This window comes from Sminthopsis crassicaudata, chromosome 3, assembly GCF_048593235.1.
Source record: "Sminthopsis crassicaudata isolate SCR6 chromosome 3, ASM4859323v1, whole genome shotgun sequence".
NCBI lineage: Eukaryota > Metazoa > Chordata > Mammalia > Dasyuromorphia > Dasyuridae > Sminthopsis > Sminthopsis crassicaudata.
In genome coordinates this window covers 415,464,552-415,483,917 of record NC_133619.1, presented here as the reverse complement: position 1 = coordinate 415,483,917, position 19,366 = coordinate 415,464,552, and the positions used below count along the sequence as shown (strand labels likewise).

The 19,366-nt window shown below is 34.9% G+C and overlaps 1 long non-coding RNA gene across 1 annotated transcript in view; it reads left to right on the top strand.

Annotated features, from left to right (window-relative positions):
• The window catches only part of LOC141559626 (uncharacterized), a 71,006-nt gene that overhangs the window by 15,115 nt on the left and 36,525 nt on the right, over window positions 1-19,366 (top strand). The window contains exon 2 of the long non-coding RNA XR_012487508.1: window positions 2,242-2,305. This is a non-coding gene — a long non-coding RNA (uncharacterized LOC141559626). The remainder of the gene's footprint in view (window positions 1-2,241; window positions 2,306-19,366) is intronic.

Here is a 19,366-nt window from a genome sequence, read left to right as displayed (position 1 = left end):
TGGCAACTCATCCATGACGTATTAGAGAATTGACTATGTCACTAAAAGGTTATGTGACTTGCGTGGAGTCATATAGCCAACATATAACTGAGACTGGACTTCAACCCATATGATTCAGATTGGGCATCTAATATAGCATTGTCTGCAAGACTCTTGAGTGCTAAAGAAACTAGATTAAGGTATAATTGGAAAATATCTAATAATTAGAAAAAGTAAAAAATAAGCAAAAATATAATTTTGTTTTTTAGTCATGTCTGACTTTTTATAACCCCACTTGGGATTCTCTTGACAACAATACTGGAGTGGTTTGCCCTTTCTTTCTGTAGCTCATTTTACTGACAGGGAACTGAAGCAAACAAAGTTATGACTTGCTCAGGATCACACAGCTAGTAAATGTTTGAGGTTAGATTTGAACTTCTGATTCCAGGCCCTATCCACTATGTCACTTACCTGTCCTTAAAAAAAATACATAGAACATAGATAATGTTAACATGTAGTTTTCAAAGTCAAGCTGTATGTAGCCTGCAGGTGTCCTTATGTATCACTTAATGGCCTCTTTTCTATCTGACCATGACATCATTGTCGTCCTATAACACATGGACTCTCTCCTTCTCTGGGTGACGTTTTTCCATGATTAAGGTTTTTTAGGAGCTGGAAGTGAGACTCAATTATTAAAATGTAAATCTTTACAATCACCTAAAGATGGGGGGCGGAGGAAGCAGAAAGGTAGAATTTATAAAACTAAGCTCTCAAGTAAGAAAACAAAATTAAGGAAGTTTCCATTTGTCCTTTCTATGTAAGAATCAAAGATTTGAGAAAATGATAAATCAAGTAGATAGAAGAGAAATAAATATGATTCCAAGGGCAATTTTTCTCTCAACAGAATAATTGTTTAAGGGCTTTATGATATTTGTTGATAGACATCCTAGTCTATCTAAAGTAAAGAATCCAAAGTCAAGAAAACATATTTTAGCTTTCTCTATGTAGATCAATCAACTCTAGCATAAAAATAAAAAGATCAGCTCATGCATCAGAGTTCTCTGCCTAAGCCAGAGCATTGTTGCTGTTCAGTCATGTTTGATTCTTTGTGACCTCATTTGGGGCTTTTTGGCAAAGATACTGGAGTGATTTCCCATTTTCTTCTCCAGCTCATTTTTCAGGTGAGGAAACTGAAGCAAACAGAGATTAAGTGACTTAAGCAGAATCACACAGCTAATAAGTGTTTGAGGCTAGATTTGAGCTGTGGCCTTTCTGACACCAAGCCCTGCATTCTACCTATTGTGCCACCTCGCTGTCGTATTCAGAGAATACAGAATGAAAAACATCATTCTTTTTTTTTTTTTTTTTTTAAAGGCAATTATTAGTAGAAGGTCTTGGGTGTTAAGCAGCAGAAGAAAATTTTGACACTCAAAAGTACTATTGATTTACAATTCAATTAAAATGAAAATAAAATAGCTAATTGGTAAAGATTTTAATTTCTGGGACATCAAGGTATCCATGATAAACTTTGAGACAAAAAGACAAAGCAATAACAGACAAATGGGCAAGTAATAGACTGAAACTACTAAATATTTATAGCAATATGATGTTTATATTCAAAGAATGGAAATGCTATAAGATATAAAACTCCTGTTATTGCCTTGAACATCAGAAAGGACTGCCACTACTTCCAATAGAAATTGTATTGTGAGTTAGCATTAGTGTTTTATTAAACAAGAAATAATGCTTTTGGGTCTTTCTGTCAAAAAAAGAGAGAGTATTTATCTTACCTTTTATGAAGAAAAAAAGAACCAAAGAAGTTCTGGGCTTGAAACTCCTTAGAAGTCACCTTTTTCCATCCATACCTGGACAAGAATTCCCTCAGCAACATATTCAACAAGTGGTCTTGTGGCTTTTGCTTGAAAATCCTCAGGGAAGTGAATGTTCTACCTCCTAACCCTATCCAGTCCAGTCTGAATAACTCTAATTGGTTAGGATATATTTCCCTAATAATAAGTCAAAATTTTCTTCTGCCTAATTCTCTCAATTCTTCCTTCTGGAGTTGACAAAGTATAGGAGGGCACTTCAGATATCTGAAAGCTACCCTATTCCCTCAGTCTTCTTTTTTTCCAAATTAAATATATCCAATCCTATTTGCCATATTGTTAATATTTGATATCAATAAATAATTTGTCTTCATTTTTATTAGCTTCAAATTCTAATTTGAAAATAATAAATCTTAGGCATGGCTTTTTTCAACAGCAAGGTGATTCTGGACAGTTCCAATGGTCTTGGGATGGAGAGAGCCATCTGCACCCAGAGAGAGGTTTGTGGATTACAACATAGTATTTTCAGGATTTTTTGTTGTTATTTACTTTCATTTTTTTTTTCTTTCTCATTTTTTTCCTTTTTGATCTGATTTTCCTTGATAACTGCACAGCATGATAACTGGAAATATGTAGAGAAGATTTGTACATGTTTAACATATATTGGATTACTTGCTGTCTAGGGGAGGAGGTGAAAGGGAAGAAAGGGAGAAAAAAATTTGGAATATAAGGTTTTGTGAGGGTGAATGTTGAAAATTATGTTTTGAAAATAAAAAGCTTTTTAAAAATTAATTTTATAATTATAACTTTTTTTGACAGTACATATGCATAGGTAATTTTTTTTTTTACAACATTATCCCTTGTACTCCCTTCTGTTCCAAATTTTTCCCCTCCTTCCCTCCACCCCCACCCCTAGATGGCAGGCATTCCCATACATATTAAATATCTTATAATATATCCTAGGTACAATATATATGTGCAGAACCGAATTTTTTTGTTGTTGTTGTTGCAAAGGAAGAATTGTATTCATAAGGTAAAAATAATCTGGGAAGAAAAACAAAAAAAATGCTAACAGTTTACACTCATTTCCCAGTGTTCCTTTTCTGGGTGTAGCTGATTCTGTCCATCATTGATCAATTGGAATTGGATTAGCTCTTCTCAATCTTGAAGATATCCACTTCCATCAGAATGCATCCTCATACAGTATCATTGTTGAAGTGTATAATGATCTTCTGGTTCTGCTCATTTTACTCAGCATCAGTTGATGTAAGTCTCTCCAAGCCTCTCTGTATTCCTCTTGTTGGTCATTTCTTACAGAACAATAATATTCCATAACATTCATATACCATAATTTACCCAACCATTCTCCAATTGATGGACATCCATTCATTTTCCAGTTTCTAGCCACTACAAAAAGGGCTGCCACAAACATTTTGGCACATACAGGTCCCTTTCCCTTCGAAAATAAAAAGCTTTAAAAAAAAGAGAAAATAATATATCTTCTCTGATAATAAAATACCTTTAATCATAATAGAATCCAACGGCATCTCTTACTCTTTTCTTTACTTGGTAGCTAGCTACATGAGTAGCAAAACAGATAAGAAGACAACTGTTCAATGAGCAAGGTGAACCATTCTTGTTCTACCATTCTTGTTAGTCCTTTGACACTAGAATGAACTTTTAGCTGTAAGAGTTCCCAAGAATGAGTGAGGGGCCACTACTGTGCAAATCCAGGCTGGAAACCTAAAATGATTTTCAAGGCTTTATCACATAGTATGATATTACTATACTAATATTTATTGTGACTACCAACATCACATGCAAAAAAAAGTTTTCCTATGATTGATAATATGAATTAAATATTATGGATTTTGGATCTTCTTCATCTGGAGATAAAAGCAAACACACTTCACACTGTGGAGTCAGTTACATACAGTAGATGGCACTCCTCATCTTTCTTTTGATGACACTGACAGGCCTAAATCACAAAATAAAGGTTTCTTGCTTTTAAGTAACAGATTTTCTCCAAATTTCATCAATATGTTTTAATAGATTCCTTAATTTCCTTTTCTTTTTTCTCTTCCTTCTTTTAAAAAAAATCTTATTTAATAATTTATTTTTCCAATGACATGTAAAAACAATTTTAACATTTTTTTCCCACTAAATTTTGAGTTCCAAATTCTCTCCCTCTTTTAATTTCTGATTCTTTGTCACCACTAAAAGAGCTGCTATAAACATTTTTGTACATACAGAGGTTCTTTCCTTTTTTCTTTTTGATCTCTTTGGGATGCAGATCTACTACTGGTCAAAGGGTATATATGATTTAATATGCCCTTTGGGCATAGTTCCAAATTGCTCTCCAATGTGGTTGAATCTGTATAGTACATCAGTACTTTGATTTTTCCACATCCTTCCAACATTTGCATTTTCTTTTTTTTTCAATAGCCAATTTTACAGGAGTGAGGTAGCAGCTTAGTGTTGTTTTTAACTTGCATTTCTTTCATCAATAGTGATTTAAAGCATTTTTTAATATGTCTATAGATAACTTTAATTATTTTGTTGGAAAACTGCCTGTTCATATCCTTTGACTATTTATTGGAGAATGATTTTTATTTCTATAAATTTAACTCAGTTTTCTGTGTGTTTGAGAAATGAAATCTTTGTCAGGGAAACTTACTAGAAAAAATTTTTTTCACAGTAATTAATGCCAACTATGTGTTTCCCTCTATTCTATTTTCCCCATTTGTTCCACTTGCTTTCCTTTTACCCTATATCAAAAGCTTTTTTGCCTCTGATTCCCTCAAACTGCCCTACCTTCTATCAATTCCACTTCTCCTCCCCCTTCTCTTATCTTCATCCCTTACTACTTTCCTGTATGGTAAGATAGATTTCTATACTCAACTGAGTGTGTATATTATTCCCCCTTTGCACCAATTCTTGTGAGAGTAAGATTTATGTGCTCCCTTCCTTGCTTTCCTTATTTCTGCTCCCATCTTTGCTTTCTTTATTTCTCCCTCCCCTGGAAAATCTCTTTCAGACTTCTTTTAAGTCAGATTTATCTCATTCTACCTCTCTCTTTCCCGCTATTACACTGCATTCTTCTTTCTTATTCCTTAATTTAATTTTTTTTTACATAATGCCATTACATTCAACTCATACCTCTGCTTTCTATCTATATACTCTTTTTAACTGTCCTATTAATGAAAAAGTTTTAAATATCAATTCCCATTTGGGAATATAAACAGTTTAACCTTATCAAATCCCTTATGATTTCTTTTTCCTATTTACCTTTTAAGGCTTATTTTGGATCTTGTATTTGAAAGTCAAATTTTCTATTCCTCTATGGTCTTTTTATCAGGATCTCTTGAAAGTTCTCTGTTTCATTGTACCCTTTTCACCATAATAACTTCCTATGGTCAGAATCTTTTTTCTGTTTGCTCATTTTCCAGTTTATTTCTTGACTTTTAACTCTATGCCTCCAAGTGGAAGAGATAGTGTGCCAAAATTGAGGGTTTTTTGTGCAGCTGTTTTCTGAGATAATTTTGGCGACCTGTAAGTTTTTGGCTCTTTCAAGGTGATATGATTTCTCCTGGATTGTGCACTGGTTTTTGAGCAACCATAAGCACTCTTTTCAACCTTGGAATTGAACAGGATTCCTGCTCCCTTGCAGCTGCAACCTCTGCTGTGCTAGTACTCTTCTTTGCACTGAGATTAAAACCCAGAACTTGACCCAGATCCAAGTAAAAACAGTGCAACAGAGTCCTGCCCCGGATGCCAGAAAAGGGGCAGGACTCTGTTGCACTGTTTTTACTTGGATATAATTTCCTTCTGACCCATTGTCTCATTCCATTTTTGGTGGGTTCTGCTGCTCTATAATTTGTTTAGGGAAGAGATCAAATAAGTCTTTCCTTCCTTCTTTCCTTCCTTTCATTCTTTCTTCTTCCATCCTTCCTTCCCTTCTTCCTCCTTTCCTTCCTTCTCTCCTTTACTTCCTTCCTTTCTTCCTTCCTTTCTTCTTTCCTTCCTTTCTTTCTTCCTTCCTTTCATCCTTCCTTTCATCCTTCCTTACTCCCACCCTTTCTTCTTCCCTTCCTCCCTTCCTTCTTTCCTTCCTTCCTTCCTTTCATCCTTCCTTACTCCCTCCCTCCCTCTTTTTCTACCTCCCTTCTTCCCATCCATCCTTCTTTCCTCTCTCCCTCCCTTTCTCCCTTTCTTCCTTGCATCCTTCCCTCCTTCCTTGCTTCTTTCCTTTCTTTCTTCCTTCTTTCCCTCCTTCTCTCCTTCTTTCCTTTCTTTCCTTGTTTTTCTTTCTTTTTCTCTTGTAAAAAAAAAAAAAAAGAATAATCCTTCTGAAAGACTCAATAAGACCTATGCCAGATAAGCTATTTACAAAACTGAAAATTCCTATATAATGATCAAGGTAGATGTTACTCAGTATTCCAGAAAAATCTCTCAGGCCATGCCCAAATGAGTACTAGTGTTTCCAGATGCAGCATTATTTATCTCAGAATGTTTTCTCCTTCCATCTTTAAATACTTCAAATATGCATTATTTTGTTTGTATGTGTGTCCCTGCTGTGATTCATACCATTATGTTCTTTAGAACTTAATGCATTGTCTGCAAGAGTAGCTGAAGATCAATCATCTGTAGTTAACTTGGTGATGAGTCTTTCTGAACTTAGCTGAGCTAGTCCTTAGAAACCACATGCATAGTCTGTCTTCCATATTGTTTATGTCATGCAACAGAATTGATTTAAAATATTTTGGGATCATATTATATAATACCACATTTAAAGAAGTCAGATCCTAGTCAGGAAAATGACTTCTTGAGAATGATATATATACCAGCAGTATTGTTTTGGGTTTTACCTCCTTGAAGTTCTAGATTGTTGTATAAACTCATGTTTTCCTTAATTCTCAAGGTAACTATACTATTTTACGTTCTTTGTTGTTGTTGTTTCCATAGTTTAAATTATAAAAGTTATAGTTACTCTTCTTATAAAAATGCAAACATTTTCATGAAAATAATACTGTGGATTTTGAGGAGAATTGTTTACTTTTCCCCCACAATTTTGCTTTTTATTGACTTTAATTTTCCAATCCTTGTCATTTGCTTTATACTTTTAAAATGTGTCTTCTAAGGAACTGAAGAAGTAAAGTGCATTTCTGTGTAATAGCTATCTTATAATGTTTTATCACTTTTTGGTTGTTGTTTTGAAGGGAAAACATCAGGGATATGTTAATTCTCTGGTTACAGATGTATTTAAAAGCTTTGGAACATTGGGGAATAGGTTTTATATAGATATGTGTGTATATGTGTGTATGTGTATATGTATATATATATATGTATATATATATATACATATATACACACATATCTATATCTACATTTATATCTACATACTGATAAGGAAAGTATTCCTTAAATCATTTATTTAAGAATTTTGAAGCTTGTCTTTAAATAGCCAAGACAGAACTTGAAACTCATGGGTGAAGATAAACCTATTTCTTTCACATATCACACAATAGAAATGTGAAAAACTGAGATAAATTTAGCCTACAAAATAGTCCTCGCTCCTATTTTAACTGTACATGTCTTGTGCAACATCACTGCTCAGGGCATACAAAAATGTGGAGGAGGAAGAATTCCTGGGCTACTTGTCCAACTTGTCTAATAACTGTGGGTGTGTTAGGTTGCTGAGAAAAAGCCCAGTACCCACCAAAATGATATAATTAGGTGATCTTGTTCCTCAGGGAGAGAGACTAGATTTTCCCCTGAAGCCATCTGGAGATCAATTTATGCCCTAAAGCATAAGGGATTGGTAGCACATATAATTTTTTTCCCCACTCTAAGGTAGCCATATAATTTTCACACTAAGATAGTCACATAATTAGCTATATTGATAGCCACATTTTTTTTTCTTTGTAGCTCCTTCTCTTATTTATGTAAAATAGTGACAGTAGTTCTTCCTTAAATTCCTGAAAGATTAGATTATTCTTTTAGATAGCTTTATGCCTGTGGATGAAATTCCACAATCTCTGATAGTAGAATATGGACAAAATATGGATTCTATTTCTTTTTCTCTAGATGTACTGACTTGGATATTCTGCCTGATGAAATTCAGAATTGTGTATATATATATATATATATATATATATATATACACACACATATATATATATACACATATATATATACACACATATATATACACATATATATATATACACATATATATATACATATACCATGCTGCCTCAATATTATACATATATTTATTTATACATGGGTATAGGTATATATGTGTCTAACCCACATAGTTATAAACATATATATGTATAGAATAAAGGCAAAATAATAAAATATATATGGAATAAAATATTGAAACAATGTTATATCATGCATTTAGACACACTCGAGTATGTTTGTACACATGATTCTTCTTTTTAACAATTTCACATTTAGAAAAAATAAAATCAATACATCAAAGACTTAGACCTACAGATAATGAATACACACACACACACACACACATACATTAATGTGTATTTTTCTTAAAGCATTGTGATATACTGCATTATATACTATCATATAGCCTGCTGGATTTGAAGTCTGAAAGACTTCTCTTCAAAGTTTGAAATTTGACACTTAATAATTATAGACAAGATGCTTAATCTCTCTGAACCCCAGATTCCTTACCTGGAAAATGAAAGGTTCTCCCAGATCTAAATCTAAAGAATTATTTATCTTTGTGGTCATACTGTCCTTTGAGACATACCTCATCTCTGTTCCCAATGGATCATTATTTGCTGAGATAGCGTCTTGTCCCTGTGTCACTGGCTTTCCTCAGCAATCTTTTTGCATTTTTCTCAGTCTATCTTATTCTTGCCAAGAAGACTTTAAATTCATTTGAATCCTATTCCTCAGAGAAAGGTTTAGTAACTAATTTCCTTTGAGAAGGTAATGATCTCTTTGGAGACCTGGAAATGTTATAGTTTTGGGCAACTCACAGGAGGAAAGAACTTCATCTCTTTCTTCTTGTTTGATTTACTTAGCATTTTATCCTCCCTCAAAGAATCTACAATATAGTGCTATCTCCCCATATTATCTCATCATTACATTCATTGTAAGAGGCATTGGACATAGAATGCTGGGCCTGAAGTCAACAATATCACACACACATACAAGATGTGTGTAGTCTTGGACAAGTTATTTAACCTGTTTGTCTCAGTTTCCTCAACTGTAAAAGGGGAATAATAATAGCATATACCTCCGAAGTTGTTGCAATAATATGTGTAAAGGACTTAGCACAACGACTGGCACATAGTAAGTGCTACATAAATTCTAGCTATCAATGGTCTTCTGTGAAAGTCTGCTACTATCACTGAGTGCCAGTTCTCTAACAAATGAGTAGCTATGATGTTATTTCACCATAGCAGATAAGTATACGTTCCTTCAATATGTATTATGCAATATATTTAAAAGGTCAATATTCACTTTTAACACACAACAGTGCTATGATTGGCTTGAATTGGGAAAAATGTTGAAAATTATCTCTTAGACTTTGAAAAAAAATCTACCATGTAACCCACAAATATAGGTTTTATTCATACAAACTTTTAAGCAATATAATTTCAGAGTGATGTAAGCAATTTTCATCTTGAAATATCCATCCTCTATTTCATTGCTGTGTTGCTCATTCAGATAAAATAGCCTTAGCTCAATTTAATATTTTAATAATTATTCCAGAGACACTCCACAAATGAACCCACATTCCAAACAACATTAGATTCACATGAAATACTGGATTTAATACAGGATAATTTAGATAAGTTATTTCATTTAGCTAGAGCATGTGTCCAATCTCAGTTGGGGATTTCTTAGTTTCCCTTAACTTATTCTCAATAGTTGGTAAGCCAGTAGCCTTGATGACACTCCTGGGCTAGATGACATTATGGCCATCTCTCCAGCCTAATCAGAACCTATATCTTATGCTGAAATCATTCTGTCCTACAAGAAATGGAGACCTTGGAATTTCAGTTTGTTCTTGAAGCAGGAAACCTTGTGGAGAATGTAATCCTTTCTTTAGACTTTAGCCTATTACAGAAAGAAATGAAATTTTATAAAAATATACATATATTAAATTTACATAATAGTTTTCAGTTTACAAAATAAATGACTTAATCAAGAGGTCAATGTGTATATATGTACATGTTTGTATGTATGTATTTGTGCATATAAATGCATACATATATACATGTATATATACATGTACATATATTCAGAGAAAGAGAGAGAAAGAGAAAGAGAGATCCTGCTTATTAATGTGATGAAGCTTCATCTTGAAAGTTTCTTTTTTGTTTTTTTCTTCATTATATCCTGTTGGGATAATCCTTTCTGTCTCAACTGTCTGCTATTGTTAGCTAAAATGTGTGGGTTTAAGCTTTGTCTTGAGGCTCATACTAGTCTATTTTGGCAGTGAAGGCATGGGATTCTAGTGACATATTGAAAATCTTTTCCTCTCCTCTGCTTTAAGCAAATATTTTACCAATAAGAGGTAGAGGAGAGTAGAGGGAAAGGAATTATATGAGTAAATTGTTTCAAACAGTTCTTGTTACTAAAATGAACCAAGGGGGATCTTTTAGTACATTAGCATAGCTGAGCACAGCAAAAAGATCATGGGATTGGAGATGAGACTTGAATTCTAGTCCTGGCTCTGCTGATAACTTGGATGAGTCATTCTACTTCCAGCAGGCCTTTCTTATCTGAAAAATGTGGGGATTTGGGGCTAAATACTTGGCCAAGTCCTTTCTACCTCTAACATTTCTATACTCATTCTTATTCAGTGATGTAATAAATGTACCCCCTCAGAAACATTCCTTCCTAAGTGGGGACTATTTGCTAAGGCCTAAACTCTCCATTTATTTCCTGCTTCAGACTTGGTAAAGGGTGCAGGGAACTGTTTATTGATCTTTGAATCTCCAGCACTGAGCATATAACAGACAATTGCTTAACACTTACTGTAATGAATTGATAAGAAAAAAAAAAAAAAAAAAAAAAAAGAGAGAGAGGAAAGAAGGGAGATGAGAAGAAGTGTAAAGTTCAGCGATATATTCATATGGACTGACTCCCCATTGAGAAGGTAAAAAAATAAGGCAGCCCTAAGAAAGAGGGTATCCTGGTTCTCTCCTCCAGGTCTCACTGCCTCCTTATTGGTATCCTTAGCAGAAATGCGAGCGTTTCTCAAAACTGAAGGAACAATTCTCACTCTCAGATCGCAGACTGAGAAACAGCTCAGAAAACCAAGCTTCTCTGCCATGTACGTGATAAGGCACTTAAATGCCACCGTGATAAACACAAGATAAATAATAGTAGCATGAGCTGGGGAGCCCCCAAATGTCAGCTTGGCACTGCAGAGATATTTTAGATGATCTGGGGGGAAAAGTTCACACCTTTTATTTGTATTTTATTCTTTAAAAGAATATAAAGTCCCAGACTGCTAGGAAACATTTCTACTCTTGTTGTGAAGTGTCATGCTATCTCACTCCAGCAGTCACAGCACCAACATCAGTCCAGATAAACACTCATCTAGGATTTCATCTGTCTTTGTACATCTGTGCTTAAGGTAATATCTCCCCATTGACATAGTCACTGTAACAGAGCACAGTGGCAGTCCTGGGAGAAGCAAGGCTAAGAGACTCTCTGGCTCCATGCTATCCTTCTTCTAATGGCACTGAGACCCATTACCTCTCTCAGCACCCTTTAGCAGAATTACCGACTCAAAGCAAGCCTTTCCCTCCTCATCAGGCACTCAGACCTGAAAGCCCAGGTAATTTATGGCCATTTGGAACGTCCTGCCCATCCTTTCTTTTGGCTACGAGGTCAGGCTCTTATCTAGAGAAAGGCACTGCAGCAGTTGCTGAGCCTACTGGGGTACATTATTGAATTTGTGCTATTATTTCTCCATTTAGAATCTGTGCCTGGAAACTTGGATATTGCCTAGGGCTTTGGAGAGGGGAGTGAGTGATCAAATGTGGAAGACTTTTCTGATCCCTGAGAGTGATCATATGACCCACTTGACTATGTACCAATAATGCAAGAAAAATGGTTAGCCCACTCTCTGGTATATTGAACAGTGCATCAGTGGCTGGGTCATGGAGACGGTAAATGACCTGGGCCCCAGATGAAGGGGAAATATGTAAAAGAGTGTACAATTTCAACAATTCAGTTCAATTCAACAAGCATTTTTAAGCATGAATAAGGTCTGTATTCCTGATTTTTGGGGAAAAGGATATACACACTACATACTTTTCTCTCCTCCCAGAGCTTGGAGTCAATTGAAAATAAATGACAAGACATAAATTGACAGAATGCAAGGCACATTGCAATGAGCGTCACTGAGAGATCCAGAGAAAGGACACAAGAAAATCTAAGAAATAGAAAAACTGTCTATTGTATCAGTAAAGTGGATTGAGGATTCAAGTTCTTACTGCTTCAATTCTTCAGTTCCTCAGGCAGGAAACTGATTATTGTAGCTGGTCTAGAAATTGTGTGATTCTTTCTTTCTTTTCTTTTTTTTTTCTTTCTTCTTTCTTTTTTTTTTCCTGAGGCAATTGGGGTTAAGTGACTAGCCCTGGGTCACACAGCTAGGTCGAGTTAAGTGTCTGAGATCAAATTTGAACTCAGGTCCTGACTTCAGGATTGGTGTTCTATCCACGGTGCTACCTAGCTGCCCCTGAAATTGTGTGATTCTTAGAGAAAATGAAAGGATAGTCTGTTTGATGCATGGCCTCCACTTACCTGAATGCTCAACCACAGTGGGTACATGGCTCAAGACTTCAAAACCAGGTAGAGACTCAAAGCTGTGTCACATGAGATGCATCTGGAGGAGCTTGAGATATTTAGGGTAAAATTGAAAAGATTCAAGGTGATCTTGATTGTTTTCTTCAAATATTAAGGGAATTTCACTTGAAAGGAGGGGGGTCAGAAAAAGAATAAATATTTATATAATATACATTATGTACCAGGCACTTTGCTAAATGCTTTTTGCAAATATTATCTCATTTAATCCTCACAACAATCCTGAGAAGGAGATGCTATTATTATCTCCATTTTACAGTTTAGGAAACTGAAGCAAACAAACAGAGGTTAATAATAAATAATAAAGATTAATAATAAATATACCTATATTATACAGCTAGCAACTAAGTCTAAATTTAAATTTACATCTTGCTCTCCATTGACTTTGTCACCTGCTTCTTCTCAAGAGGCAAAAGTTAGAAGATGAGGGAGAAGATTTGTTCTGTTTGGCCCTGGGAAGTAAAAGTCAGAGTCAATGAGTAGAAATTATAAGGAAGCATATTTTAGCTTCCATAAGGAAGAACTTCCTAAAGAACTGAGCTGGCAAAATAAAGAATGGATTGCTTTGAAAGGCAGTAGGTTCCTTTCCATAAGAAAAGGTCTTCAAGAAGAAATTGGCTAATGACTTGTCTAGGACATTGTGGATGTGATTTATGTTTGGACAGATTTGGAATATATGTCCCCGATATCCCTTCCAACTTTGATATTCTTTTGTTCTACAATCATTGTTGATCTTTGAATGTTCCTTCATGAATAATATGAATGACATCATGTGAACATAGTGATGGAGCTGTATGTATATCCACCCAGTAAAACATAAACTCTTCCAGGGTAGGCCTGCCTAGTTTTTGTCTAGTACACCATCTTATCTCTAATAAGTAGTTCATAAATGTTAGGATGAATTGCTGAATTTGCACTGATAATGCACTGGAAATAGCAGCATTCCTATTAATTTTTTCCAACAACCCAATAGTAGAGGAACAAAAGAATTGATGAAACTAAAGTTAGTCTGATTAAACACAAGCAAGAAGACATAATCCTTCACAAAGAATTCATTCTATTTGCAGAAATTTCTGATTCAGGAGGGTATAGTTCCTTTAAGTTTTATGACTGTGTGACTCTAGACATGTCACAACTCTATTTGCCTCAGTTTCTTGTGTGTAAAATGAGCTAAAGAAGAAAATAGCAAACCATACTATTATCTTTGCCAAGAAAACACCTAATGGGGTCAAGAAGAGTTTTGAACATGACTGAAAAATTGCTGAACAACAGTTAAATGTGCTAAAGTAAAATTTATCAAATCCCTAAACTTAATGACAAAATTTTGTTTCTTTAAGCTTTTGGAAAGAATTTTCCCTACTACTTTGTGCAGAATATTAATAGTTGGACAGAGTTTTCTCTTGAAATCTCAGGTATGAGTAGATATAATAGAAAAGTGCCTTGAATGATTTGGCAGTCCCAATTTAATGAGACTGGTGCCTATTTAAAAGTCAGAACCTGTATAGACAGCCAGTTTCATTTAGCTTACTGTCATTCATGCTGTCAGAATTATTCTTCCTTTTAAAAAAATTTAATTGGATGAGCTTGCTGAAGAATCATAACTAGATGTGGAAATATCCAAAGTTATTGGCCCAGATAAATCAACATCATAGAAACTGAAGAGAAATATCAGAACACAGGTTCAGTTTTATTCACTGAATAGACTGTGTTGTCTCTGTGTAATCTGGAAAAACAAAACAAAAAGCCCAAACTAAAGAACAAAAACAACCTAAAATTCTACTACAAGAAAATAATTTAATTTGGAATCATAGGATCATTGAATGTTAAAAGTAAAAAGGAAGTTAGAGCTCATATAATCTAAATCCCTCATATCACAGATAAGAAAATTTAAAAAATTTCCCCAGGTCACATCAGTGGCAGAGTTAGGAATTATTTTAATCATCATCATTTTCAATTACTTTTGTTATTATAGTTGAAAATTATGTAGCACTTTAAGTTTTGATAAGTGCCTTATATGTATTCTCTAATTTGATCTTTACAGAAACAGTATGAGGTAAGTACTTTTGCTATGAGTATGTCCATTTTACAGTTGAGAAAACTAAGTAGTCATATTTATTAAGAGTGAAATATCACCTTATTAATATGCTTCTTTGCTCTTATATTTGTGTAAGTATTGAATCTTTGTAATAATATCATGATACAGGTGATAAGTTTAAAATTCAATAATCTAGTAATTGCATATTCTAAAATTCTTCTTAATATTAGATCTATCCTTTTGTCATAGCCTTATTCATATCTATACATGCCAATTTAATTCCACAAAAGTTTTATAAGTTTTCTAGTCAAAGATTGTAATGCCAAAGAAACTGAGGCAAGACAGAGATTGGGTTTTAATATTTTAATAGTGGAGAATTTGGACTATTGCCTGAAAAGGACCTATGTCCAGTCCCTAGCCTGCTGAATGGAACTCTTGTCTCAAAGCATCCAGTACACAGCAAGTAATTCCAGGGATTTTTATAGGGCTCCAGCTATTGGGGAAACAAAGGCAAGAACGGGAGCAGGAAGGACATAACCTTTTAATTCTGACAGGTTGGGGTCAGGAAGGTGGTCAAGCAGGAGACAGGAAGTCTGGGCCAAAAAGATAGTGAGTACCCTCCAGGCATTTGAGATAAGCCATCTGGAGTTTTATGACTCTTCAGAATGTGACAGAGGCCAGAACTTCGAGGCCCCAATTCTCTCAATCCCAATGGGGCAAGGAAGGGGGGTGGCCATCAGGGAAACAGGCAGAACAATTCAGGGAAACTGAGGTATTACAAGATGATTAATGACAAGTGAAATCCTGCAGCTATTTCTTATATTACTTAATAATTAATCAGTTATTTAAAAAATTCTTTGAACTATTGTATCAAAGAGACAATTTCTATTGTCAAAAAAAAAAAAAAAAATAGAGTGTACTATGTGCCAGACACCATGCTAAAAGCAGGAAAAATAAAAAGAACCAAAAAAAATATCCAAAACCAAAATCCAGTCCTTGTTCTCAAGGAGCTCACATTCTAATGGAGAAAATAAAGAAACAAACTATATACAAGATAAGTAGGAAATAATTAACAGATAGAAGGAACTCAAATTAAGAGGTAAGGAAAGGTTTCCTGCAGAAGATTATATTTTATTTAGGACTTGAAGGAGCAAAGAAGAAAAGGAAGAGAATTCCCGGCTTGGGGACAAACAGAGAAGATGACCAGAGCTATGATGAGATGAGTGTCTTGTTTGTGGAACAATAAAGAGAACAGTGCCACTGGATCGAAGATTAAGGTGAGAAGTAAGTAAGGTGCAAAAAAACTTGAAAGGAGGACATTAAATTGTGAAAGGCTTTGAATGCCAAACAAAAGGTTTTATATTTGATCTTGGAGGTAACAGGAAGTCACTGGAATTTGTGGAGTAGGGAGAGGATAGTGTCATCTCTGAACTTTTAGAAAATCTCTTTAATAGTTAAATGGATAATGGATTGAAATAGGGAGAGACTTGAGGGAGGCAGACTCCCCAGCAGGGTATTATAGTAATCCAAGCATAAAGTGATGAGGACCTGAATTATAGGGTGGCAATCAGAGGATATCATCCAGGAGTGAGGGGTGGGGAGGGAAGGAGGTGTGGGACACATGTGATAAATATTATGAAGATGAACTTGACAGTTCCTGGCAGCAAATTGACTGTGGGAGGTAGGTGAGAGTGGTGGGAGCTGGGATTTACACCTAGCTTGGGAACCTGAAAGTCTAGGAGGCTGGTATTGCCTTCAACAGAAATAGAGAAGTTCTCAACAGGTTTGAGAAAGACCTTGCCTTCTTCACTTGTGCATTAAAAGGAATGAGGTAAGCCATTCTCCAATTGATAAGTGGTCAAAGGACATGAATGGACAATTTTCAAATGAAGAAATTCAAACTATTTCTACTCATATGAAAAGGTGTTCGAAATCATTGTTGATCAGAGAAATGCAAATTAAGACAATGTTGAGATACCACTACACACCTGTCAGATTGGCTAGAATGATAGGAAAAAAATAATGATGAATGTTGGAGGGGATGTGGGAAGATTGGGATTCTAATACATTGTTGGTACAGTTGTGAAGAGATCCAACCATTCTGGAAAGCAGTTTGGAACTATTCTCCAAAAGTTATCAAAGTGTGCATACCTTTTGATCCATCAGTGTTACTACTGGGCTTATATCACAAAGAAATACTAAAGAAGGGAAAGGCACCTATATGTGCCAAAATGTTTGTGGCAGCTCTTTTCGTAGTGGCTAGAAACTAGAAAAGTGAATGGATGCCCATCAATTAGAGGTTGGCTGAGTAAATTATGGTATATCAATGTTATAGAATATTGTTTTTCTACAACAAATGACCAGCAGGATGAATACAGAGAGGCCTGGAGAGACTTACATGAACTGATGCTGAGTGAAATGAGCAGAGCCAGGAGATCATTATGCACTTCAACAACAATACTATATGAGGATCAACTCTGATGGACGTGGCTCTCTTCAGCAATGAAAGGATCCAATTCAGTTCCAATTGATCAGTAATGAACAGAAGCAGCTATACCCAGTGAAAGAACACTAGGAAACAAATATGGGCTGCTTGCATTTTTGTTTTTCTTCCCAGGTTATTTTTACCTTTCTAAATCCTATTTTTCTTGTGTAATAAGAGAACTGTGTAAATACATTCACATATATATTATTTAAGATATACTTTAACATATTTAACATGTATGAGACTGCCTACCATTTAGAGGAGGGGATGGAGGGAGGGAAGGGAAAAGTTGATACAGAAGTGTTTACAAGAGTCAATGTTGAAAATTTATCTGTCAATAAAAAGCTATAATTTAAAAAAAAAAAGAAAGAAAGGAATGAAGTGATTTCTAAATGAGCACATTGATTTCTTTACTGAGTTTAAGATGTTTACTGGATATACAGTTTGAGGTGACTGACTGAAAGGCAATTGGAGACTGGAGACTGGAGGTCAGTAGAGAAGTTGAGACAAAATAGGCAGACTTGAAAATCATCAGCATAGAGAAGGTAATTAAATCCATGGGAACTGATGGATCACCAAGTAAAGTAGTAAAGAAAAGAGGATCCAAAGCAGATCTGTGAGATATCGATATTCAGAGAGCATATTTTTGCATGGCATGTAAATATCAGAGGCAGAATTCAAACTCAAGTCTCTTCTAAGCTCAAGTTTAGCATTTTTTTCACTATGTCACACCTCCATCTTTCGTAGAGGAGTCACCTAATGTATTAGAGTCTCTCTTTTGTTGTCTCAGCATCTAAAAGTTCCCGAGTAACACTCAGGCTAATGATCCTTCTTTCATCTGCTCTAGAATCCTAGAGTTCCTAGATAATCTACAACATCATTTTTTTTTCTACTGGTTTTCTTAATGGAGAATCTTTGTCTAATGATCCACATAATTTTTTTTAAAATATGGCCAATGTGGGAATTAGTCTTGCTTTACTATGAAGAGTTGTTACTGTGTTATTTGTGTTTTTCTTTTTTTCCCCATGGAGGAGAGAAGGGGTTGTTGTTCAGTCATTTCAGTCATGTTCAACTCTTTGTGACCCCACCTGGAGTTTTCTTGACAAAGGTATTGAAGTGGTTTGCCATTTCCTTCTCTGGCTCATTTTACAGATGAGGAACTAAGGCAAATAGGATTAAGTGACTTGCCCAGGGTCACATAGTTAGTAAATGTTTGAAGCCAGATTTGAACTCAGAAACATGAATCTTTCTGCCTCCAGAGCTGGTACTTTATTGTGCCACCTACCATTAGGCGACAGGTAGGGTGGTTAGGAATAGAATATCAGAGAGAGGAAAAAAGAGAAAGAGAGAGAAATGAAAAGAGTCATTGAGACATCATTTTTTAAAAATGCACAGAAGGAAATGGAAAGTAGGTCAGAAAAAAATCACAGACAAACAGGACAGCTTTGAAAGCTGCGGATTGAATTTATTGTACAATTAAAAACAAAAGCAAGCTGTATATAGTAGCTATCAGAAAGTTAATATACAATTTTCTTTTTCTGTTCTACTGTATATATGGAAATTATGGAAATGCACCTTTATTTTTAAAGTTCAGAATAAAAATATATTTCAAAAAAATATCTTGGTTATGTTTCCACACACTTTCTTTTTTACTTCTCTGCACATCAGAATCTGATTGATGTTTAGGTTTTTACCCTAGTATCCCCTCAAAAAACAAAAATACGGATCCAGCTTCTACTGGCTTGTGAGATTTGGTTGTTAGGTATTCAGTAGATGCAGTTATACCTTGAAAATTGGCAAATTTTACCAATCAGGGCTTAATTTGTAGCTTTGTTAATTGTCTAGACTTATGAAGTGATGAAAGAAATGTTAAAAATGCAAGTTTAATTTTAAAATATATCATACCCATAAAATATGGGTACATTTTTTTTCAGAGAGCTACTTATATAGGAAATACCCTTGACTGCCATGCAATCATTCAGGCAAGAAAACACTGAATGTGGACAGGTTTCATTTAATCTGACAGAAACTTCAATTCTCTCATGCAAACCCATTAATAGTCATGCCAATTCTACCTCCCTTGACAGTAGATCTCTGTCTTCCTCAGGGACCTAAACTTTGTTCTTGATTTATAATACTCACCCTGAATCTACCTCCCCACCCATACCTTGAGAATCTACA